Below are 27,204 nucleotides of genomic sequence, written 5' to 3'. Positions count from 1 at the left end.
TCTATTGATTTGAGTCTCCTCCCTTTTTTTCTTGATGAGTCTGGCTAATGGTTTACCAATTTTGTTTATCTTCTCAAAGAACTAGCTTTTAGTTTTATTGATCTTTGCTATTGATTCCTTCATTTCTTTTTCATTTATTTCTGATCTGATTTTTATGATTTCTTTCCTTCTGCTAACTTTGGGGATTTTTTGTTCTTTCTCTAAGTGCTTTAGGTGTAAGTTTAGCTTGTTTATTTGAGATGTTTCTTGTTCCTTGAGGAAGGATTGTATTGCTATATACTTTCCTCTTAGAACTTCTTGTGCTGCATCCCATAAGTTTTGGGTTGGTGTGTTTTCATTGTCATTCTTTCTAGGTATTTTTTGATTTCCTCTTTGATTTCTTCAGTGATCTCTTGGTTATTAAGTAGTGTATTGTTTAGCCTCCATGTGTTTGTATTTTTAACCGATTCTTTCCTGTAATTGATATCTAGTCTCATAGCTTTGTTGTTGGAAAAGATATCTGATACAATTTCAATTTTCTTAAATATACCAAGGCTTGAATGTGACCCAAGATATGATCTATCCTGGAGAATATTCCTTGAGCACTTGAGAAGGAAGTGTATTCTGTTGTTTTTGGATAGAATGTCCTATAAATATCAATTAAGTCCATCTTGTTTAATGTATCATTTAAAGCTTGTGTTTCCTTATTTATTTTCATCTTGGATGATCTGTCCATTTGTGAAAGTGGGGTGTAAAGTTCCCTACTATGATTGTTACTGTCGATTTCTCCTATTATTGCTGTTAGCATTTGCCTTATGTATTGAGGTGCTCCTAGGTTGGGTGCATAAATATTTACAATGGTTATATCTTCTTCTTGGATTATTCGCTTGATCATTATGCAGTGTTCTTCTTTGTCTCTTGTAATAGTCTTTATTTTAAAGTCTATTTTGACTGATATGAGAATTGCTACTCCAGCTTTCTTTTGGTTTTCATTTGCATGGAGTATCTTTTTCCATCCCCTCACTTTCAGTCTGTATGTGTCCCTAGGTCTGAAGTGGGTCTCTTGTAGATAGCATATATATGGGTCTTGTTTTTGTATCCATTCAGCCAGTCTATAACTTTTGGTTGAAGCATTTTATCCATTTACATTTAAGGTAAATAGTATATGTATATTCCTATTACCATTTTCTTAATTGTTTTGGGTTTGTTAGTGTAGGTCTTTTCCTTCTCTTGTGTTTCCTGCCTAGAGAAGTTCCTTTAGCATTGTTGTAAAGCTGGTTTGGTGGTACTGAGCTCTCTCAGCTTTTCCTTGTCTCTAAAGGTTTTAATTTCTCCATCAAATCTGAATGAGATAACTTGCTGGGTAGAGTAATCTTGGTTATAGGTTTTTCCCTTTCATCGTTTTAAATATATCCTGACACTCCTTTCTGACTTGCAGAGTTTCTGCTGAAATATTTGCTGTTAACCTTATGGGGATTCCTTTTTATGTTATTTGCTGTTTTTCCCTTGCTGCTTTTAATATTTTTTCTTTGTATTTAATTTTTGATAGTTTGATTAATATGTGTCTTGGTGTATTTCTCCTTGGATTTATCCTGTTTGGGACTCTCTGTGCATCCTGGACTTAATTAACTATTTCCTTTCCCATATTAGGGAAGTTTTCAACTATAATCTCTTCAAATATTTTCTCTGTCCCTTTCTTTTTCTCTTCTTCTTCTGGGACCCCTGTAATTCAAATGTTGTTGTCTTTAATGTTGTTCCAGAGGTCTCTAAGACTGTCCTCAATTCTTTTCATTCTTTTTTCTTTATTCTGTTCTGCAGTAGTTATTTCCACTATTTTATCTTCCAGGTCAGTAATCCATTCTTCTGCCTCAGTCATTCTGCTATTGGTTACTATGAGAGAATTTTTAATTTCATTTATTGTGTTGTTCATCACTGTTGGTTTGCTCTTTAGTTCTTCTAGGTCCTTGTTAAACATTTCTTGTATTTTCTCCTTTCTATTTCCAAGATTTTGGATCATCTTTACTATCATTACTCTGAATTCTTTTTCAGGTATACTGCTATTTCCTCTTCATTTGTTCGGTCTGGTGGGTTTTTACCTTGCTCCTTCATCTGTTGTGTGTTTGTTTGTCTTCTCATTTTGCTTAACTTTCTATGTTTGGGGTCTCCTTTTCACAGGCTGCAGGTTTGTAGTTCCTGTTGTTTTTGGTGTCTGCCCCCAGTGGCTAAGGTTGGTTCAGTGTGTTGTGTAGGCTTACTGGTGGAAGGGACTAGGGCCTGTGTTCTGGTGGATGAGACTGGATCTTGTCTTTCTGGTGGGCAGGACTGCATCCGGTAGTGTTTTTTGGTGTGTCTGTCACCTTATGATTTTAGGCAACCTCTCTGCTAGTGGGTGGGGTTGTGTTCCTGTCTTGCTAGTTGTTTGACATAGGGTGTCCAGCACTGTAGCTTGCTGGTCCGTGAGTGGAGCTGGGTCTTGGCGTGAGATGGAGACCTCTGGGAGAACTTTCGCCGTTTGATATTACGTGGAGCCAGCAGGTCTCTGGTGGACCAGTGTCCTGATCTTGGCTCTCCCACTTTAGAGGCTCAGGCCTGACACCCGGCCAGAGCACCAAGACCCTGTCAGCCACATGGCTCAGAAGAAAATGGAGAAAAAAGGGAAGAATTAAGGAAAAAATATTAAAATAAAAAGTAATAAATAATTATTCAAATTTAAAAAATTAAAAATTAATAAAGAAAAGGAAAAAAAAAGAATGAAGGAAAGAAGTGAGCAACCAAACCAAAAAAGAAATCCACCAATGATAACAAGTGCTAAAAAGTATACTAAAAAAAAAAGACAGAACTTTAGGAAAAATGGTAAAAGCAATGCTATACAGATAAAAGCACACAAGGAAGCATACACATACACACTCACAAAAAGAGGAAAAGGAAAAATATATATATATCATTGCTCCCAAAGCCCACCGCTTCAATTTGGGGGTGATTTGTTGTCTATTCAGGTATTCCACAGATGCAGGGTACATCAAGTTGATTTTGGAGATTTAATGCGCTGTTCCTGAGGCTGCTGGGAGAAATTTCCCTTTGTCTTCTTTGTTCGAACAGCTCCTGTGGTTCAGCTTTGGATTTGGCCCCGCCTCTGTGTGTAGGTCACCTGAGGGCGTCTGTTCCCGATCCGACAGGATGGAGTTAAAGTAGTAGCTTATTAGGGGGCTCTGGCTCACTCGGGCCAGGGGGAGGGAGGGGTACGGATGCGGGGCGAGCCTGCCACGGCAGTACGTTGCAACAGCCTGAGGCATGCCATGTGTTCTCCCGCGAAAGTTGTCCCTGGATCACGGGACCCTGGCAGTGGCGGGCTGTACAGGCTCCCGGGAGGGGTGGTGTGTATAGTGACCTGTGCTCACACACAGGCTCCTTGGTGGCGGCAGCAGCATCCTTAGCATCTCATGCCTGTCTCTGTGGTCCGCGCTGATAGCCGCTGCTCATGCCCTTCTCTGGAGCTCGTTTAGGCGGTGCTCTGAATCCCCTCTCCTTGCACACCCCAAAACAATGGTCTCTTGCCTCTTCGGCAGCTCCAGACTTTTTCCCGCACTCCCTCCCGGCTAGCCGTGGTACACTAACCCCTTCAGGCTGTGTTCACGCTGCCAACCCCAATCCTCTCCCTGGGAATCGAGCGAAGCTCGAGCTTCAGCTCCCAGCCCATGCCTTCCCCGGCAGGTGAGCAGACAAGCCTCTCGGGCTGGTGAGTGCTGGTCGGCACCGATCCTCTGTATGGGAAACTCTCTGCTTTGCCCTCCGCTCCCCTGTTGTTGTGCTCTCCTCCATGGCTCCGAAGCCTCCCCCCTCCACCACCAGCAGTCTCTGCCTGCGAAGGGGCTTCCTAGTGCGTGGAAACCTTTCCTCCTTCACAGCTTCCTCCCCAAGGTACAGGTCCTGTCCCTATTCTTTTGTCACTATTCTTTTACCCTACCCAGGTACGTGGGGGAGTTTCTTGCTTTTTGGGAGGTCTGAGGTCTTCTGCCAGCGTTCAGTAGGTGTTCTGTAGGAGTTGTTCCACGTGTAGATGTATTTCTGGTGTATTTGTGGGGAGGAAGGTGATCTCCACGTCTTACTCCTCAGCCATCTTGAAGGTCTCTCCCCTGCCTATTTTTTCATTGAATTGTTTTTTTTTTTTTTTGATATTGAGTTCCATGAACTGCTTGTATATTTTGGAGATTAATCCTTTGTCTGTTGTTTCATTTGCAAATATTTTCTCCCATTCTGAGGGTTGTCTTTTCGTCTTGTTTATGGTTTCCTTTGCTGTGCAATTAAGTTTAATTAGGTCCCATTTGTTTATTTCTGTTTTTATTTTCATTACTCTAGGAGGTAGGTTAAAAAAGATCTTGCTGTGGTTTATATCAAAGAGTGTTTTTCCTATGTTTTCCTCTAAGAGTTTTATAGTGTCTGGTCTTACATTTAGGTCTTTAATCCACTTGTAGTTTATTTTTGTGTATGGTGTTATGTAATGTTCTAATTTCATTCTTTTACATGTAGCTGTCCAATTTTCCCAGCACCACTTATTGAAGAGGCTGTCTTATCTCCATTGTATGTTCTTGTTTTGATGGTTTCTTACTACACTTATAATAACATCTAGCATTTTTACTGTGACTTTAAAATGTCTACTTGATTTGCCCCTCTTTTCATTCACTTCATGCTGTCTCAACTCAGTTCACTCTCTTTCAGACTCTTAGGCATCTGCCCTATCCCTTAAAGAAGCCAAAGTTATCCTTTTAAACTTTAAACTCCTACTCTTCCTTCTAGCTGGGTGCTCTCCCTTTAGATTTTCATGTAGATTTCTCCTGTCATCTCCCCTTGCCCTCACTGTCTGATGTTCTATCTTTTAACCTGCTTCATTTCATTCATAGCACTCATCACTCTATGAAATTGTACTGTTTATGTACCACTTACTTGATTAGTGTGTGTCTCTACAAATAGAAATAATCTCTCCCTAAAGCATTAGAACTTTTAGGATTTTTGTTGTGGTTGGTCATCACTGTATCCCAGCTCTAAATTACTTGTTAATATATATCGAATAAATGAATAAAGAATGAATATATTTCTGTGGAAAACCTAGCTAGAAGAAAAGTATCATTGGTCTAGAGAATAATTCTAATGAAGTGAATCCAAGAATCAATGTATTTAAGAATATAGTGTTGAAATAAAAAATTAGAAGTAATCTTAATTGTGCTACCAGCACATGCTAAGACTTTCTTTCCCAAAGAGTCTATTTATGCTGATAGGAATTAAATAAGAGTAGCTTTGATCACTTCATTTCTTTTCTTGCAAACAATTGTGAGATTTTTCCTTAGTATTTATGTCTCACTATAGTAGAAAGTGTGTGTGTGTGTGTGTGTGTGTGTGTGTGTGTGTGTGTGTGTGTGTGTGTTTAATTTGGTCGGAAATTATCAGCTACAAATTTGATGTGACCTCAACAAACAATCTAGGACTAACCCATTTGGGTTTTTCTTCTCTGGAACTTTGATGTGAGTGCAGAGGAATTTAAGCTCTCACTTTCATCTTATGTTCTTCCCAGCTTGGATGATGGAAACCTTGAGCTGTCTTTGGCCAAGTTCTCCTCTGCTTGGAGAGAATTTAATTGTACCAAGAGAAATTGAAGTCAACTTACAAGGAAGTCAAGCTGAGACAGGGTTGGAGAGGTAGGCGGGTAGGGAAGCCAGATGATGTTGTCCACGTCCTAGAGTCTAGATCTGCTTGAGGTCATCTCTACCTCTGTTCTTTCTGAGTCAGTGAGCCACTCAAATCTATTTTTTAAAACTAATTTGGATTGGTTTTCTGTCACTTACCATGAAGAGTCCTGAGTAATTCATTTAGAGAATAATAATGTTCTTGATTAGATGCTTCAAACACTCTCCTGATGATTAGACAACATATGCCGATGGATATTACATTAAAATCATAGACGTGTTATCTTACATAGTAGGGCTCTCTAGAGTATATCTGGTTCAGGGTAGTTAATGCTTTGTGTATATCTAATCGTACCTGAAGCCCTGTATGTAAAGCAAATAAAAATTGAGATGTGATTTGTGGGGATGTTTCCATATTTCTTCATACAGAGGGCTTTGAAAGGGCTGTATGGAACAACAAACCCCTTTGAGGACATGTTTTGAGAATCAACAAATTATAAATATCAAAGTAGAAGAATTTCCTCAGGCATATAATTAGCTGATTAACTCACTGGTCATGAGAAAGAAATGGATAAAGATAATAAACTCTAATTTATGTTCATAACCCATAATTCAGAAAAATCTCAAATCATTGCACTTCTTTTTTTAAAATTTTTATTTATTTTTGGCTATGTTGGGTCTTCATTGCTGTGTATGAGCTTTCTCTAGTTGTGGCGAGTGGGGGCTACTCTTTGTTCCAGTGTGCAGGCTTCTCATTGCAGTGGCTTCTCTTGTTGCAGAGCACAGGCCCTGGAGCGCAGAGGCTTCAGTAGTTGTGGCACATGGGCTTAGTTGCTCCACAGCATGTGGGATCTTAGTTCCCTGACACGGAATTGAACCCGTGTCCTCTGCATTGGCAGGTGGATTCTTAACCACTGTTCCACCAGGGAAGTCCAGGACTTCTTAAAGTCACTATACTTCTTAGATTCTCTTTAATTTTCAAAGTAAAGCTCAAAGTCTTTAACCTAGTGAACAGTTCTTTTGATGATCTAACTCTGCTTCTTCCTCCAACCTAATTCCACCACATGTCTTTGTCAAGTTGTTAAAGATCCCTGAAACATGGTTCTTTGGGTTTCCTTGTATTACACATGCATTTGCCTCTGTCCACAATGCTGTATTAAACTTTGTATATTCTGTGTGTCTAACAGTGCCTGAGATGTGCTAGATATTCAGTAGAAGTCTGCATAAATTAATGAATACATTTCTTGTTTTTTGAAGGCACTTACTATCTAGAGAAACCAGAAACATCAGAAAGGATATTGAGAATTAGCTTATTAAATGCATAAATTGTTGCTCACTTAGAAAAAAAATGGTTAAAGGAAGTAGTATAATCTTTAGATTGGATAAAGATGAAAACATTGGGGATTCTGGAACAATATTTACTTGCACTTAATACATATTCTTATTTTTCCTACCACAGAATTCCTGAGCCCCTGAAAGGCTAAACTGTTGTTATCCATAAAAAAAGAAGTAACCTCACTTTTCAGCCTTTTATTTTTACTATCACACAGTTTTATTTGTGCTCTGTGACCCTGTGGGGAAGATTACACCAGGGCAAATCACCAACTTATAATTTTCTTTACTTTAAATGTACTTGTTATTAAAGAAAGTTTAGACTCATACAAATTACTGGTTTTAGTTTGAGCAAATTTATTTTGGTAATATAATTTGATTAGATAAAAATTCATTATTTTTAAATCAATTTTTGATTAAATAAATCTGTTACAGAAAGCCCATGTGTTTTCTTGAGAGTCGAGTATTTGTCTGAAATGTTAAGAAGAAAATAGCTAAAATTATTTTTATGCTAGTTTGAATGAATACTTTTTATATTCTTAATGGTCTTATTCCTCTTTCTATGCATAAGTTTTATTTACTAAGAACATTATATATTCTGACTGGAACATGGTGGTTCTTCAACTTTAGTGTATATGTTTGAGTCTCTCTAGGGCTTTATATAAAATATATTCTTGGGTCCAACACTATATGGGACCTAGAAATATTGTTTTCCCAGGTCTAACAGGTGAATCATATCAGGCTGATTTAAGGACTCCATTTTGCAGAGGAAAAAAGCTAGACTATTCCCTGATAATATGCAGGAAAACAGTGAAATGAGAGAGGAAATGTCCTTTTCTCTTTATAAAGAAAAGTCAGAAGTCTAAGGAGTTCAAAATTAGTAAAAAGAGTGGTAGAATTACAAGTAAAATGGAAAACATTCTACTCTGTTAATTACTGGTCATATACTGTGAAAAGAGCCTGATTGGGCATTTAAGTCAGAAAGCCTTGGGTTTAAATTTTAGTTCTAACACTCAATACCTAAGCCCCTGTTAAATCTCTCTGAGGCAGAATTTTTTCATGTGAAAAATGTAAATAATGATACTTACTCATAAAGGTGATTTAATTCAGGTGGTTTTACCCATCTCCAGACATTTTGAATGGGTTTGATTCATTTATTCATTCAGTAAACATTAATTGGAACATTAATTGGGTATTTTCTATAAGTCAGGTATTGAAGACATGTGCTAAAGCCTAGAAAAGATTTAATTTTTGTAACAATGAAGCAAAGGTATAGTTTATTGCTTTTTAAAAAAATCTTTAATTACCAAAGCCATAGATGAATACATGATCTTTGTGAACTTATTTATTTCCCATCCTCCAGCACTTCTTCCCTCTCTATAGTTAACCATTGTTTTGATCTTTCCAGATCTTTTTTCTATTAATATCATTTTATAATTAGTCTACCAAATCCAAGTACTAGAACTTCTTTTCTCAATAGGGATAATTTTGGCTTCAGCAAAAAACAGAGTCTTAGAAATATCTGTTTATTATCTCAAAAAACAGGTCCAAAGACGAGGCAGGAACTTCAAAGTAAACTCAACAGCTAAATGGTATCAACAAGGACATGGGTTCCCTCCATCCTACCACGTTCCCATCCTCCACTTAACAGAACCCCCTCACCTTGCCTATGGTTACAAAAGGGTTACAGCTCTTTTAGATAACAACCTCTCAGCAATATCCAAAGGAATTTGCTGATGCTGTTCCAAAGTCTGAAACTGATGTTTTCCTAATGTATCTCCTTATAAAGCATTTTTGCAGTAGCCCCCAGAAGAGTTTCCCTGATGTCTCATTGGCTGGGGTTATACTTCATGATATGCATAAACAAATTACTTGCAAGAAGAATACAATTACTATAATTGGGTTAGACAATTGACACTCACTCTCATATTTCCTGCAAGTAGGGGGTGGTAAACTGTGAATAAATCAGTCTCTGCAGCAAGAAAGAAGATGAGTCAAGGATAGATGCTGGTAAACTTTAGGGTCTGCCAGAAACAAAATTATATGGAAACTGAGTTCCTTCAGGACAACTAATTTCTTGCTAGAAAAAAGTAAAGACAAATGTACCTAGCCATCCTACAAATCTCAGCTCACATTTTACTTCTAACAGCAAGATTTTCTTTGACTTCCCAAACTAGATCAGGTGTCTATTTCACATCATCAGAGGATCACTGACAATTTCAGAGAGAGCTAGCATGATGCTGCTATGGGATTTTTTGATGCATGTATTTTTTACTGACTAGACTATAAAATCTATGCGAGAAGAAGCTAGGGTTATTTTGCCCATCTTTTGTAGCCTTTGTGCTTAGTACAGTGCCTAGTACATAATAAGTGCATAAAATTTTATGCAGAATAAATCAATGAATGATTGAGAGGAAGGGTAGTTTTTACTGTAACTGAAATAATCCAATACAGTGAAGGGATGGAAGTCAAGCAAATTTTAAAAGTTGACATGTGCAGAACCTGTCTAGACATTAAGAATTTAAACATGCTATCTCTGGGCTAGGAGATAGTGTTTTGAATTTCTTCACCCTGTTCATAGAAGACTCATGAAGCAGACACTGATTATCTGACATGAATATTTCAACAGTTAAAAGCCCCCCATTGCCCTTAATCTACCACTGCTCCATGTATGTGTATGTGTGTGTGTGTAAGTGGGAGAACTCTTTTCTCTCATATAGAATTCTGTTTTAAATTGGGAAAAATATTGGGGAAGTTGAAAGATAAATTAAGAGAACAAATTTATAGAAAAATAGTACTCTTTTTAGTAGAGCCTAGAAATAGACAATCAGAAAGCAGGGCCTTGAGGTTGGAAATGAGAGAGAGAATGAGAAAAAGAGAGAGAGAGAGGCAGAAAGATTTTTTTTTTTTTTTTTTTTTTTTTTTTTTTTTTTTTTTTTTTTGTGGTATGCGGGCCTCTCACTGTTGTGGCCTCTCCCGTTGCGGAGCACAGGCTCCGGATGCGCAGGCTCAGCAGCCATGGCTCACGGGCCCAGCCGCTCCGCGGCATATGGGATCCTCCCAGACCGGGGCACGAACCCGTATCCCCTGCATCGGCAGGCGGACTCTCAACCACTGCGCCACCAGGGAGGCCCCAGAAAGATTTTTGTGCTATTTTATTTAAAGATTCTGAAGAGGGGAGGGAATTCTTCCAAAGAATAGGTATACTCCATCTGTTTGGTCTTAGAAGGAGTCTCAACTATGTCACACTGTCACTAAGCCTGCACTTACCTGTCTTGGTTGTGTGATATTGATGGCAGAGAAACAGAGAGTAGGAAATCAAGAACAGAGCAGCTCTATCAATCTCTCTATACAGACCCTTCTGAAACACAGCAGCCTGAAAAGCTATGATATATGAACTTATCTTCTTGGAATTTTCCTGTTACAAGAAAAATCCATGAGATTTTCTAGCTAAAGAATGATAAATCCTAATACCTCAGTGTTCTGAAACTTTGTTATAGTCCATAAAGTTGATTTCAGGTTTTTGTGGCCTGTATATCCGTGTAGCTGAGTGTGTCTATTTGTATTCTCTTATAGATGGTAAAATATCCGTGTTTTCCCCTAGGTGGTCCTTAGAGAGATCATGCTATGTGTTCAACAGATATATGTATATATTATATTATTTAAAGACACTGTAACATGGTGAAATGAATAATGCAAACAACATTAGTAACAAGGCAAGCATTATTTCAAATATACACATCCTCTTCTTGTCCAAAGTCACCAGTATGCTTTTAAATAAGTTGGCTGTAGGTGCCAAAATAATTTCCAGTGACTATTGATGTGTCTTGACTATTTAGCCTAGGACAAATTCATCAGATACAGTCAGAATTATTTCCAAAGAAGAATAAAAATGAGACCCCTTTTAAAAAATAAGCAATATTCTTCCTCAGCCTTCACCAAATCTTGATCTCGTTTTGGTTCTTCTCTAAGTTCAGAATTTGTTGGCTACTCAACTTTATATATAAAAATAGAGCCCTTTTTGACTGAGGGCAGCACTTTTGACTTTCATCTAGTTGGTAAAGTGTGTCAAAGTCAGAGGAAACTGGGGTTCTCAAACCTGATAGGAGAAGTATGTTCAAATGTTGATGGACATATATCTTGAAATTACTGAGCTTCTTATGGATTGTGTACAGTTACAAGACTTCATGAAAAATACTTTTGATTCCTTAAGAAACTTCTTTTTGACTTTACAAAATGGGAACTGTTGTTCTCCAAGAATCAGGATATGAACAGACTCTCTCATTACTTTTACTTATAGAAGATTTTCCCAGCTCCTAATAACTTTTTTTCCATTAGGTGTATGTGAACAAAAGTGGAAATCACTGATAATAAAACCCAGAACATTCTGGGTATGAAGCAACAAAAACCCAAACCTGCAAACATGGCTGAGACTATTGCAATGCTGATTACAATCAATGGCCTACAGCACAATCTTTCTTATTTCTTCTTTTTTATGGTTGACAGAAAACATGAGATCAAATAGTATTACATAACAAGGAGAACACTTAAAATTATATCACAAGATCCTTGATCTTAAAATTGTGTTTAGTTTAAAATATCTATGAGGTGGTTTATTCTTACTACATTTGTTTGATATATGACATAAAATGTGATTAAAAATTAAACATTCCATATAATGTAAACAGTAGAGGTTATGTAAATGGTGGAACTGATGTGAATATTTATTTTATCTCTGTCTTGGTCAAATTGATACACCAAGCAAAAGTTCATCCAAATTAGATTTCAATCCTTTAAAGGAAGTCATTCAATTGAAACTAATTTTCTCATCCCTTGCCTCCTGTATGTGCTGTCTGATTAATTTATAGTCAAAGCCAAGGGGCAGAAATACATTTCTATAACATTTCTTTTCTCCTAGAGATTACTTATTTCCTTTTTGGAGGTTTTATTTCAATTGCATTGTCAATGTAAAGAAATTATGTGAAATCACTGAAGCTGGGCCTAAATCAAGCTTCCATTAAAAACAGAACTTATAAACAAAGCTTGATGAATAACAATTTAGGAAGATGTTTCAAAAATTTAACAGACAATAATACAATATAAAAAGCACCAACATTATCAGAAAAAGCTGCAAAGAAATTTCTTTGATCAAGACAGTTTAAATGGGTGATTTTCTGTGTCCTGGGTAAGTAATTATTTTCTGTCTGAAATTGCATTTTGTCTCTTCCATTTCTGTAATATACTGCCCTGTGAGTTCTACTCAAGTACTTAATTTTTTTTAAGTAAGTAAAGAAATAGAGATCATAGAAGCAAGTAAAAAAACAACATAAGCCCAAACTGATATCCAAAATGACCAAACAATGTAGGTAAACAGAAAAATATTTTTTCTTGATGAAATCTTGAAAAACCTATCCAAAATTTATACAGCAAGCAAAGAAGACTAAAGTACATCTGAGTATAGAATAATATAAAAAATAAGTAATATTTTTAGCCTGCTGAATGAAGGTGCTGTGTTATCCTGATATTATTCAGCATCTTCAAATGTGTATTTAATAATTAACAGTGCATGTTAGCAATTGTCAAGCTATAGATATATTTGGTTACCTGTTTTTATAAATAGTGTTTAATTGGAACACTACCATACACATATGTTTATGTGCTGTCAAGGCTATTTTTGTGATACAAGGCAGAGTTGTTTAGTTTTGAGACTCACAGATTGTAAATATACATTATATGGCTCTTTATAGAAAAAAAGTTTTCTAAACCTTGGTCTATACAAATAAAAATAATTAAATTTTTGGTATGTTAAGATGACACAATTGAGGCAATTTTTACTAATGAAAAGATGAAAATGAGTTAAAGCAGTCTGAGATAAGCAATGGTGTGTTATGAGTTTTTTTCTTTCTAAAATTGTACATTTCCTAGAAGAAGCAATTTTATTCCGAGAATACAATAACTATGCAACATTACCTTTTTGGATTTAAAAGGGAAAAGAAAACATTCCAAAAATATATCTATTTGTTAGGGTAGGCTAACTGCATTACACAAGTCTAAAATTTAAGTGACATCACACTATTGTTATTATTATTATTTATTTTTCACTCATACAACAGTCTGAAAAGACTGTTCCTCTTTGGAAGGCTCTTGAGGCTTTGCCCTCTGCTTAGGACTGCTTGGCTTCTTATATTTTTGTGGTGGATTTTTTTCTAGGTCCTTGGAGCTTTATTTCATTTTCTGATGAGGAAAAAGAGTGAAGGATTGTGAATGGAAGGATTTTACAAATCATATTTGAAAGTGTGGTTCATCTTTTCCATCCAGATTCCATTGTTCAGAGCTTAGTCACGTGGCTTTCACACAGTTGCAAGGGTGGCTGGGATATATAGTCTTGCTGTGTGCTCCAGCAGAATAGGGGAGTCCTTTGATGATCCAGCTAGTTACTGTATTAAGTGCATGTGCCCACATACACTCACGCATGCGTGCACACACACACACACACACACACACACACTGTAATATGGAAGAAGCAGCTTGTAATCTCATTCACAACAGCAGTCAACTTTTATTGCTAGTAAAGTAGCCTATTTTAAGAGTCTGTGGTAATTGTTCAAGTTCATACATTCAAATTACATCAAATTTATTTACTGAATTGATTTTTAAATTAACATTAAAGTACATATCATTTATGACAAATAGCTTATATTTATGCAATAAGAATACAGTTTAGTACTTGGATGTCACACATAAAAATTAAAAGTGAATATCCTTTAAGAATTCTAATAAATTATTAAGAAAATATGAATGTTTCAGTGTAAAGCTGAACAAAATGTCTGAAGTTATTATCAATATCTATAATCTAGAGAGTAGCACTGTCCAAAAGAACTGTGATGCAAGCTATATAGGTAACTTTAAATATTCTTGTAGCCATATTAGAATTGTAGAAACAAAACAGGTGAAATTCATTTCAATAATACATTTGATTTAATCCAGTGTACCCATAATATTATAGTTTCATCATGTAATCAATATAAAATTATTAAGACAGTATTTTTTAAGAGTCTTCAAAATCTGGAGTATATTTTATGCTTCAAGCATGTCAATAGCCCTATTTCAAGGACTTAATAGCCACATTTGGCTATGGCTACCATATTGGACAGTGCTTTCCTACATCATTGACACTCAAATTTAGGGAGTATGACGATCACCTGTGGAATCTGTTAAAAGTACAGATTCCATGGTCTTATTTAGAGAGTCTGATTCAGTAGGTTGGCATGGGGCCCACGAATCTATATTTTAAGAGATATACTCATGATTTTCATGTAGAAGATCAGGGGTCCACAACTGATAAAAGGCTGCTATAGAAATCTCTAAGGTCCCTTCTACCACAAATTTTATAATTTCTAGGATTTTTCAGAACCTGTTGTTCTAATTATTTCAGCTTGTAGTGTTTATTATAGCATACAATTTTGTGGAAAATTTGTTTAACAGAACATACTGAATTTCAAATCTTTGGATATTTTTAACAAAGGAACAGGACAAGTTAGAGTTGACCAGGGCCATCTTTGTTCTAACTCACACTCCTCCACTGAGTAAAGGGACAGATGGCTGGGAGCCACGTTTACAGTGTCACTGAGAAAAATACTCAATTGCCAGATATGAAGAAACTTATCCATTTTGATTATCACAGTAAGCTTCAATTTCAGAAAACAAATTAAATCCATATGTAGTAGATCTCAGCTTTAAAAAATGCTTCCCACATTTTAAATCATTAGCAACATATGGTTTATTTTTACTGTTTTATTAGCCTTCTCTATTGTGAATTTTCCTCAGATCCTCAAGTTCATATGCTTTCCTATAGACTCTACCAGATGTCTCATTTTATTGAATCCTGTACTTGTCTGAAATACAAATGACTGCTATTTAGAAAGTTTAATATCTCTGTATATGCAAATGATTTGTATATATATGAAAAAGTTTTCTAAAATATTTTAAAATACCAAGACTCTCAAAATGTTACATGTATAGTAGCAGCAGCTTCTGCTTTGGAAATAAATAACAGTTTTTCATTATTTTCCAATTTAAAAGGGTTGATTCCACTCACTCATATCTGTGAATCATTCGCCTCTAAAATGAAGAAGAAAAGGATGTAAAATGTTACATCTTTCCTTAAGAGAACTAAAGAACAGAGAAAAACACATTTTTCTCCAAGGATGCTTTCATTTGTTGGCATGAATCCAATTCAATCCTCTCCATGATCAATTGTGGTCCAACATATGTCTCCAAACTATTTTCTTTCCAAAGACATACGGTTAAGTGAGGTATGAAATTTCCTTAATCTTTATCATAATAGAAGTTGGAAAATATATACTGTTGAGTTAATCTGCTACTTGAAACTTTCTGTGAAATTTCTTAACAGCTTTGATAGAAAAAAATGGTCTATTTTTCATTTGCAAGAAGAGTCAAGGTGTGCTGATATGTATGCCATTTCATTTATTTCTTAGATAAAATCTTATAAAGTATTATTATTATTCCAATTTTGCTGATTGAGAATCTTGAACCCAAAGTAATACAGCTCCTGAATGTTAAAATTGGAGAATACACCCCACATTTTAAACTCTTTCCTCTACATCTGGTGAGTATATTGGGAGGGGACAGAGGCAAAAAACAGAATGTACCCAGTTTCAATGGACATTATTTATGATACTTAATCCCTCCCATTATGAAGCAAATATAATGTCCCAGATGGTTTTCATAAAATCAGAGAAATCTTGTGTTTTAACAGTGATGTGGAGAGAATGAGATTGCCTAAGATTATAAAGAATAGAACCAAACTAATCACTATTTTTCTTTAAAAAATACAAGATAAATTACTTATTCTTAGATCCCCATACAGTCATTTTCTTATAACTGAAAGATATTTAATGTTATATTGTTAGGCCATCACATCCTGAACAGTGAAAATTGGTGTAATTTAGTTCATGTAGAAAGCTAATGAGACTCTTAGAGTAAGAAGTTTTACAAAGTGACAATCCTTCCTGGAGTATTAAAAATATCAGTTGTTTTATAGTCTGACAAATCAGAGTTAAATGATAGTTAATAACATGCATTTAATAGAGAAAAAACACAAAGTACTGTATGATCTTTTGTATCTTTTCATGTTAGCAGGGAACAATCTTCCAGCTCCTTTCAGTCCCCAACCACCCCCCTCAAAAAAAAAAAAAAGATTAAAAATGAGATCTAAACATCAATGTTTATTAAGCTACAATTTGGATTATAGAGAATACCATTACAGAGACAGATTTTTATGTTGAAAATATTTTCAAACATTAATGTTGTTCAAGGTAACCAAGATTTTTTGATATGTATATGCCACCATCTTACACAACTAGACTTTCTTTAGTCTCTTTACATAAAATAGTTACCCTAAGACTAAAGATGAATACATTAATAAAGATTGCTGTTTAAAGAATAATGACTGCAGAGTCGACAGCAGGAGGTAAGGTCAAGATTAAATTTTGTCTGTTTTTTGTTTGTTTGTTTTTCTCATATTCTCCAATTTTATTACAAACTTTGCTCTCTGTACTCTGGATGCAAGGTCTTTGAACTTGCTTTTTTCTCTGCTAGGAAATGTCTCCTTATCCCTTTGCTTTGTCCTACAGACAGTTGATTCACCACTTTCCCTCCAAGAGAACTTTCCTACCCTCTCTGATTGATCAATCCTCTTGGATATGTCTTTTGTAGGACAATATGCTCTCCTTAGGAGTATTAAATAGGGGTTTAATTATTTTTAAACTGCAATTACTTAACTTGCCTCTATTTTCTCTGCTAAACATACACCATTGTGAGAGCAAGGTTGCTGTCTGTTTGGCTAACCAATGTTTCTCTAGTACCCATTGAAATGCCTGAAAAAATCTAAATTAAGGTGGTACCTCCTTATCTCCTCATCTTGCCCGTAGCACTTGCCTTCAGTTGACAATTTATAGTTTAGTTTTGTCACAGTCAAGAACAGTCTTTGCATTGGACCTATACTTCTAGCACCATTTTGATTATAAAAAAATTTATTAAAAGGATCTAATTTTGATTCTGCTTTTTGATTAAGATTAAGATTAAAGACATAGATTCAAACCTTGTCACACGTAATGAATGAATAAAAATACCAGAAGAATATTTAATAGTATTGTTTTATAATGAAACATTATTAAATACTTAACTTATAGAAAGATATTGAACAAAATGAAACAACCTTTTAAAAACCCAACACCCAGATTAAAATACAAATAATACAACTCTGTCAAAACAGCTGACACCTCTATGAAATTTCCAAAATCACCATTCCCAACAAGTCTCAGGTTGTAGCTATTCTAAATTTGTTGTTTATCATACTAAATACTTTTCATGTATTTGTGTATGTATGTGTATATATATCATATGATACAGTTATGTATCTTTTTAAACTGTATATATTTATGTTATTTATATTTTGTATACATACTTCACCACCTGATTTTTACACTCAGTATTTTTTTTATTATTATTAGTTTCTGCTTTATAACAAAGTGAATCAGTCATACATATACATCTGTTCCCACATCCCTTCCCTCATGCATCTCCCTCCCTCCCACCCTCCCCATCCCACCCCTCCAGGCAGTCACAAAGCACCGAGCTGATCTCCCTGTGCTCTGCGGCTGCTTCCCACTATCTATCTACCTTACGTTTGGTAGTGTATATATGTCCATGCCTCTCTTTCGCTTTGTCACAGCTTACCCTTCCCCCTCCCCATATCCTCAAGTCCATTCTCAAGTAGATCTGTGTCTTTATTCCCGTTTTACCCCTAGGTTCTTAATGACATTTTTTTTTAAAATTCCATATATATGTGTTAGCATATGGTATTTGTCTTTCTCTTTCTGACTTACTTCACTCTGTATGACAGACTCTAGGTCTATCCACCTCTTTACAAATAGCTCAGTTTCGTTTCTTTTTATGGCTGAGTAATATTCCATTGTATATATGTGTCACATCTTCTTTATCCATTCATCTGATCATGGACACTTAGGTTGTTTCCAGCTCTGGGCTATTGTGAATAGAGCTGCAATGAACATTTTGCTACATGTCTCTTTTTGAATTATGGTTTTCTCAGGGTATATGCCTAGTAGTGGGATTGCTGGGTCATATGATAGTTCTATTTTTAGTTTTTTAAGGAACCTCCATACTGTTCTCCATAGTGGCTGTACCAATTCACATTCCCACCAGCAGTGCAAGAGTGTTCCCTTTTCTCCACACCCTCTCCAGCATTTATTGTTTCTAGATTTCTTGATGATGGCCATTCTGACTGGTGTGAAATGATATCTCATTGTAGTTTTGATTTGCATTTCTCTAATGATTAATGATGTTGAGCATTCTTTCATGTGTTTGCTGGCAGTCTGAATATCTTCTTTGGAGAAATGCCTATTTAAGTCTTCTGCCCATTTTTGGATTGGGTTGTTTGTTTTTTTGCTATTGAGCTGCATGAGCTGCTTATAAATTTTGGAGATTAATCCTTTGTCAGTTGCTTCATTTGCAAATATTTTCTCCCATTCTGAGGGTTGTCTTTTGGTCTTGTTTATGGTTTCCTTTGCTGTGCAAAAGCTTTGCAGTTTCATTAGGTCCCATTTGTTTATCTTTGTTTTTATTCCCATTTTTCTAGGAGGTGGGTCCAAAAGGATCTTGCTGTGATTTATGTCATAGAGTATTCTGCCTATGTTTTCCTCTAAGAGTTTGATAGTTTCTCGCCTTACATGTAGGTCTTTAATCCATTTTGAGCTTATTTTTGTGTATGGTGTTAGGGAACGATCTAATCTCATACTTTTACATGTCCCTGTCCAGTTTTCCCAGCACCACTTATTGAAGAGGCTGTCCTTTCTCCACTGTACATTCCTGCCTCCTTTATCAAAAATAAGTTGACCATATGTGCATGGGTTTATCTCTGGGCTTTCTATCCTGTTCCATTGATCTATCTTTCTGTTTTTGTGCCAGTACCACACTGTCTTAATTACTGTAGCTTTGTAGTATAGTCTGAAGTCAGGGAGCCTGATTCCTCCAGCTCTATTTTTCGTTCTCAAGATTGCTTTGGCTATTCGGGGTCTTTTGTTTTTCCAAACAAATTGTGAAATTTTTTGTTCTAGTTCTGTGAAAAATGCCAGTGGTAGTTTGATAGGGATTGCATTGAATCTGTAGATTGCTTTGGGTAGTAGAGTCATTTTCACAATATTGATTCTTCCAATCCAGGAGCATGGTATATCTCTCCATCTATTTGTATAATCTTTAATTTCTTTCATCAGTGTCTTATAATTTTCTGCATACAGGTCTTTTGTCTCCTTAGGTAGGTTTATTCCTAGATATTTTATTCTTTTTGTTGCAATGGTAAATGGGAGTGTTTTCTTAATTTCACTTTCAGATTTTTCATCATTAGTGTACAGGAACGCTAGAGATTTCTGTGCATTAATTTTGTATCCTGCTACTTTACCAAATTCATTGATTAGCTCTAGTAGTTTTCTGGTAGCATCTTTAGGATTCTCTATGTATAGTATCATGTCATCTGCAAACAGTGACAGCTTTACTTCTTCTTTTCCCATTTGGATTCCTTTTATTTCCTTTTCTTCTCTGATTGCTGTGGCTAAAACTTCCAAAACTAGGTTGAATAAGAGTGGTGAGAGTGGGCAACCTTGTCTTGTTCCTGATCTTAGTGGAAATGGTTTCAGTTTTTCACCATTGAGGACAATGTTGGCTGTGGGTTTGTCATATATGGCCTTTATTATGTTGAGGAAAGTTCCCTCTATGCCTACTTTCTGCAGGGTTTTTATCATAAATGGGTGTTGAATTTTGTCGAAAGCTTTCTCTGCATCTATTGAGATGATTATATGGTTTTTCTCCTTCAATTTGTTAATATAGTGTATCACATTGATTGATTTGCGTATATTGAAGAATCCTTGCATTTCTGTAATAAACCCCACTTGATCATGGTATATGATCCTTTTAATGTGCTGTTGGATTCTGTTTGCTAGTATTTTGTTGAGGATTTTTGCATCTATGTTCATCAGTGATATTGGTCTGTAGTTTTCTTTCTTTGTGACATCCTTGCCTGGTTTTGGTATCAAGGTGATGGTGGCCTCGTAGAATGAGTTTGGGAGTGTTCCTTCCTCTGAAATTGTTTGGAAGCGTTTGAGAAGGATGGGTGTTAGCTCTTCTCTAAATGTTTGATAGAATTCGCCTGTGAAGCCATCTGGTCCTTGGCTTTTGATTGTTGGAAGATTTTTAATCACAGTTTCAATTTCAGTGCTTGTGATTGGTCTATTCAAATTTTCTATTTCTTCCTGATTCAGTCTTGGCAGGTTGTGCATTTCTAAGAATTTGTCCATTTCTTCCAGGTTGTCCATTTTATTGGCATAGAGTTCCTTGTAGTAATCTCTCATGATCTTTTGTATTTCTGCAATGTCAGTTGTTACTTCACCTTTTTCATTTCTAATTCTATTGATTTGAGTCTTCTCCCTTTTTTTTTGATGCCTCTGGCTAATGGTTTGTCAATTTTGTTTATCTTCTCAAAGAACCAGCTTCTAGTTTTATTCATCTTTGCTATCATTTCCTTCAGTTCTTTTTCATTTATTTCTGATCTGATCTTTATGATTTCTTTCCTTCTGCTAACGTTGGGGGGTTTTGTTCTTCTTTCTCTAATTGCTTTAGGTGCAGGGTCAGGTTGTTTGCTCGAAATGTTTCCTGTTTCTTAAGGTGGGATTATATTGCTATAAACTTCCCCCTTAGAACTGCTTTTGCTGTGTCCCATAGGTTTTGGGTCGTCGTGTCTCCATTGTCATTTGTTTCTAGGTATTTCTTAATTTCCTCTTTGATTTCTTCAGTGATCGCTTCGTTATTGAGTAGTGTATTGTTTAGCCTCCATGTGTTTGTATTTTTTTACAGATCTTTTCCTGTAATTGATGTCTAGTCTCATAGCATTGTGGTCGGAAAAGATACTTGATACAATTTCAATTTTCTTAAATTTACCAAGGCTTCATTTGTGACCCAAGATATGATCTATCCTGGAGAATGTTCCATGAGCACTTGAGAAAAATATGTATTCTGTTGTTTTTGGATGGAATGTCCTATAAATATCAATTAAGTCCATCTTGTTTAATGTATCATTTAAAGCTTGTGTTTCCTTATTTATTTTCATTTTGGATGATCTGTCCATTGGTGAAAGTGGGGTGTTAAAGTCCCCTACTATGATTGTGTTACTGTCGATTTCCCCTTTTATGGCTCTTAGTATTTGCCTTATGTATTTAGGTGCTCCTAGGTTGGGTGCATAAATATTTACAATTGTTATATCTTCTTCTTGGATCGATCCCTTTATCATTATATAGTGTCCTTCTTTGTCTCTTCTAATAGTCTTTATTTTAAAGTCTATTTTGTCTGATATAAGAATTGCTACTCCAGCTTTCTTTTGATTTCCATTTGCATGGAATATCTTTTTCCATCCCCTTACTTTCAATCTGTATGTGTCCCTAGGTGTGAGGTGGGTCTCTTGTAGACAGCATATATATGGGTCTTGTTTTTGTATCCATTCAGCCAATCTGTGTCTTTTGGTGGGAGCATTTAGTCCATTTACATTTAAGGTAATTATTGATATGTATGTTCCTATTCCCATTTCCTTAATTGCTTTGTGTTCGTTATTGTATGTATATTCCTTTTGTTGTGATTCTTGCCTAGAGAAGTTCCTTTAGCATTTGTTGTAAAGCTGGTTTGGTGGTGCTGAACTCTCTCAGCTTTTGCTTGTCTGTAAACGTTTTAATTTCTCCATCAAATCTGAATGAGATCCTTGCTGGGTAGAGTAATCTTGGTTGCAGGTTTCTCTCCTTCATCACTTTAATTATGTCCTGCAACTCCCTTCTGGCTTGTAGAGTTTCTGCTGAGAGATCAGCTGTTAACCTGATGGGGATTCCCTTGTGTGTTATTTGTTTTTATTTCCTTGCTGCTTTTAATATGATTTCTTTGTGTTTAATTTTTGACAGTTTGATTAATATGTGTCTTGGCGTATTTCTCCTTGGATTTATTCTGTATGGAACTCTCTGTGCCTCCTGGACTTGATTAACTATTTCCTTTCCCATATTAGGGAAGTTTTCAACTATAATCTCTTCAAATATTTTCTCAGTCCCTTTCTTTTTGTCTTCTTCTTCTGGAACCCCTATAATTCGAATGTTGGTGCGTTTAATGTTGTCCCAGAGGTCTCTGAGACTGTCCTCTGTTCTTTTCATTCTTTTTTCTTTATTTTGCTCTGCATCAGTTATTTCCACTATTTTATCTTCCACCTCACCTATCCGTTCTTCTGCCTCAGTTATTCTGCTATTGATCCCATCTAGAGTATTTTTCATTTCATTTATTGTGTTTTTAATCGATGCTTGATTCATCTTTAGTTCTTCTAGGTCCTTGTTAACTGTTTCTTGTATTTTGTCTATTCTATTTCCAAGATTTTGGAACTTGGAAATAGAATCTTGGATCAGCTTTACTATCATTATTCTGAATTCGTTTTCAGGTAGACTGCCTATTATCTCTTCATTTGTTAGGTCTGGTAGGTTTTTATCTTGCTCCTTCACCTGCTGTGTGTTTTTCTGTCTTCTCATTTTGCTTATCTTACTGTGTTTGGGGTCTCCTCTTTGCAGGCTGCAGATTCGTAGTTCCCGTTGTTTTTGGTGTCTCTCCCCCGTGGCTAAGGTTGTTTCAGTAGGTTGTGTAGGCTTCCTGGTGGGGGAGACTAGTGCCTGTGTTTTGGTGGTTGAGGCTCGATCTTGTCTTTCTGGTGGACAGGTCCACGTCTGGTGGTGTGTTTTGGGGTGCCTGTGGCCTTATTGTTTTTAGGCAGCCTCTCTGCTAATGGGTGGGGTTGTGTTCCTGCCTTGCTAGTTGCTTGGCATAGGGTGACCAGCACTGTAGCTTGATGGTCGTTGACTGAAGCTTGGTGCTGGTGTTGGGATGGAGATCTCTGGGAGATTTTCGCTGCTTGATATTATGTGGAGCTGGGAGGTCTCTTGTGGCCCCGTGTTCTGAAGTTGGCTCTCCCACTTCAGAGGCACAGCACTGACTCCTGGCTGCAGCACCAAGAGTCTTTCATCTACCCGGCTCAGAATAAAAGGGAGAAAATGTAGAGAGAAAGAATTAGTAGAAGAAAGAAAGAGACAGAGAAAGAAAGGAAGAAGGAAAGAAAGGAAGGAAGGTAGAAGGAAAGAAAGGAGGGAGGGAGGGAGGAAGGAAAGAAAAAGAAAGAGTGAATGGAAGAAGGGAGGGAGGGAGGAAGGAAAGAAAAAGAAAGAGTGAAAGGAAGAAGGGTGGGAGGGAGGGAGGAAGGAAAGACAGACAGGAGGGAGGGAGGGAGGGAGGGAGGAAAGAAAAAGAAAGAGTGGAAGGAAGAAGGGAGAGAGGGAGGGAGGAAGGAAAGAAAGAGAGAAAGAAGGAAAGGAGGGGCAGAGGGAGGGAGGGAGGAAGGGAAGGTAGGAGAAAAAGAAAGAGCAGGTAAAGTAAAATAGAATAAAGTATAAAATGTAGTAGCGTTATTAAAATTAAAAAGTAACTATTAAAAAAAAAAACGGATAGATAGAACCCTGGGACATATGTTTGAAGCAAAGCTATACAGAGAAAATCTCACACAGAAGCATACACATACACATTCACAAAAAGAGAGCAGGGGGAAAAATCGAAAATCTTGCTCTCAAATCCCACCTCCTCAATTTGGGATAATTCGTTGTAAAAAGAGGAAAAGGGCGAAAAGTCTGAAATCTTGCTCTCTAAGTCCACCTCCTTAATTTGGGATAATTCGTTGTAAAAAGAGGAAAAGGGGGGAAAGTCTTAAATCTTGTCCTCAAAGTCCACTTCCTCAATTTGGGATGATTCGCTGTCCATTCATGCACTCCACAGATGCAGGGAACATCAAGTGGACCGTGGAGCTTTAATCCGCTGCCTCCAAGGCTGCACAGAGAGATTTCCCTGTCTCTGCTCTCACAGCTCCCGGGTCTCAGCCTTGGACCTGGCCCCTCCTCTGCGCGTAGGTCGCCGGAGGGCGTCCGTTCTTCGCTCAGACAGGACGGGTTTAAAGGAGCCACTGATTCTATGGCTCTGGCTCACTCTGGCGGGGGCGGGGAGGGGCGCGCAGTGTGGGGCGGGCCTGCGGCGGCAGAGGCCGGCGTGACGTTGCACCAGCCCGAGGCGCTCCGTGCGCTTTCCCGGGAAAGCCGTCCCCGGGTCCCGGGACCCCGGCAGTGGCGGGGTGCACAGGCTCCCCAGAAGGCGGGGTGGACAGTGACCTGCGCTCGCACACAGGCCTTGTGGCGGCGGCAGCAGCAGCCCCAGCGTCCCACGCCCGTCTCCGGGGTCCGCGCCTTTAGCCGCGGCTCGCGCCCGTCTCTGGTGCTTCTTTAAGCAGCGCTCTTAATGCCCTCTCCTCGCGCACCAGGAAACAAAAGGGAAGAAAAAGTCTCTTGCCTCTTCGGCAGCTCCAGACTTTTTCCCCGGACTCCCTCCGGGCTAGCCGTGGTGCACTAACCCCTTCAGGCTGTCTTCCCGCCGCCAGTCCCAGTCCTCTCCCTGCGCTCCGACTGAAACCCGATACCCGATCCTCAGCTCCCAGCCCCGCCCGCCCCGGCGGCCGAGCAGACAAGCCTCTCCGGCTGGTGTGTGCCTGAGGGCACCGATCCTCTGTGCTGGAATCTCTCCGCTTTGCCCTCCACACCCCTGTTGCTGTGCTCTCCTCCGCTACTCCGAAGCTTTCCCCCTGCGCCACCCGCAGTCTCCGCCCGCGAATGGGGCTTCTAGTGTGTGGAAACCTTTCCTCCTTCACGGCTCCCTCCCACTGGTGCAGGTCCCGTCCCTATCCTTTTGTCTCTGTTTATTCTTTTTTCTTTTGTCCTACCCAGGTATGTGGGGAGTTTCTTGCCTTTTGGGGGGTCTGAGGTCTTCTGCCAGCGTTCAGTAGGTGTTCTGTAGGAGTTGTTCCACATGTAGATGAATTTCTGATGTATCTGTGGGGAGGAAGGTGATCTCCGCGTCTTACTCTTCCGCCATCTTCCTCCGGGGCCTACACTCAGTATTTTAATTGTAGGTCCATCCATATTTTTCTATAACTTTAATTCATTGATTTTTTTTCTCTGCTGAAGAGAGAAATTTAGGATATTTCCAACTTTTCCTATTTAATAAAATAGTTTCTATTAATAATCTTGTGAATGGGTTTTAATGTACGCCAGAATTTCTCTAGACTATAAATCTAGTTGTTGCATGCCAGGTCACAACTTTGTTAAACATTTGATTTTACTGGTTATGTCAAATTGTTTTCCAAAGTGATTTTACCAATCTACATTCTAATAAACAGTTTAGTAGATTTATTGTTGCTTCACATCCTGAGCCATTATTTTCATGTTTTAAAATTTTGTTAGACTAGAGCTATAAACACAGTGTGGATAAATCTTAGTAACAGTTGAATGATAAAAGCATCTTTCAGAAAACTATATACAGTATCATACAAATATTCTTTTTTGGAAGCAGGGGAATGATAAATTCAAAGACCAGGAAAGTGGTTCTCTCTGTGGAAGGCAGGATATAGATGGATAAGTTGGGAAAGAAAAATAGCTAACAGAAAATTTTAGTAATGCTCTACAACTTGGATATGGATTTGGATTTGTCGTTGTTACATGTATTAAAGTAAGTAAATAAATGTATAAAATAAATCAAAGAGCAAGTCACATATGTATCAACATACCAATTATTCTAGTGTGTCATGAATTGTGGAATTTAATTAATCCAATTATACATACCCAGTGACTGAAAATATGTAGACGGGCAGACAAAAAGAAAGATAAGTATGTAGATGGAGGTGTATGATGTGGAATTGTGCTACACTGTGATTTTAATTAGCATTTTCTTCATTTTCCAATAAAATCAACCATCTTTTAAAATGTATTGGCAATTTGTGATTTCTGATCTGTACTGATATTTTTCCCCCATTTATCTATTGTATTAATTGTATTTTTCTTTTTGATTTGTAAATTAAAAAATATATTTTGGCTATTAATCCTTTGCTGTTTATATGTGTGCAGATTTCTCTTCTCTTTATTTCAATAATTCAACAAATATATACTGAGCTCCAATTATGAGCCAGGAAAACACAAGTTTCTAGGTGCTTGGGATACAGGGATAAACAAAGCAGACACATTCTAAGCTTTATGTAGCATATAGTTTATTTTGAGAGAAAAGATTGAAAGCATATAAGTGTTTAAGAGAATGAAAAGAGAAGCCACAGACAGGGAGAAAATATTTTCAAAATGCATATCTGATAAAGGATTGGTATCCAAGATATACAAAGAACACTTAAAAGTTAACAAAAAGAAAGCAAGCAACGAAATTTCAAATTGGGTGAAAGATGTGAATAGACATCTCACCAAAGAAGATATACAGACAGCAAGTAAACATATAAAAAGATGATCAACCTCATACGTCATTAGGGAATTGCACATTAAAGCAACAATAAGCTACTATTACGCACCTATAAGAATGGCTAAAATCATAAACCCTGAGAATACCAAATACTCATGAGAATGTGGAGCAACAGGAACTTTTTCGCTGCTGGTGAGAATGCAAAATGGTATCACCACCAGTTTGGCAGGTTTTTACAAAATTAAACATACTTTAACCATAAGCTCTGGCAATCACATGCCTTGTTATTTATCCAAATGAATTGAAAACTTACGTCCACATAAAACTTGGACAGGAATGTTTATAGCAGTTTTATTCATAATTGCCAAAACTTGAAAGCAACAAAGATGCCCTTCAGTAAGTGAATGTATAGACAAACCATGATATGTCCTTACAGTGGACTATTATCCAGCACTAAAAAGAAATAAGCTAGCAAGCAACAAAAAGACGTGGAGGAAGCTTAAATGTATTTTGCTAAGTGAAAGAAGCTAATTGAAAAGTCTACGATTCCAACGGCATGACATTCTGGAAAAAAACAAGACTATGGAGACCATAAAATGATGAGCAGTTGTCAGGGTTTGGAGGGAGGGATGACTAGATGGGGCACAGGGGATTTTTAGGTGAGTGAAACTATTCTGAACCATCTGCAATGATGGATAAATATATTATACATTTGTCAAAATCCATAGAATGTGTAACACCAAGAGCAAGCCCTAATATAAACTATGGACTTAAT

The sequence above is a fragment of the Hyperoodon ampullatus genome (genome assembly GCF_949752795.1).
Source record: "Hyperoodon ampullatus genome assembly, chromosome: 4".
NCBI classification, from domain to species: Eukaryota; Metazoa; Chordata; class Mammalia; order Artiodactyla; family Ziphiidae; genus Hyperoodon; species Hyperoodon ampullatus.
Note: the sequence above shows the minus strand (reverse complement) of the source record.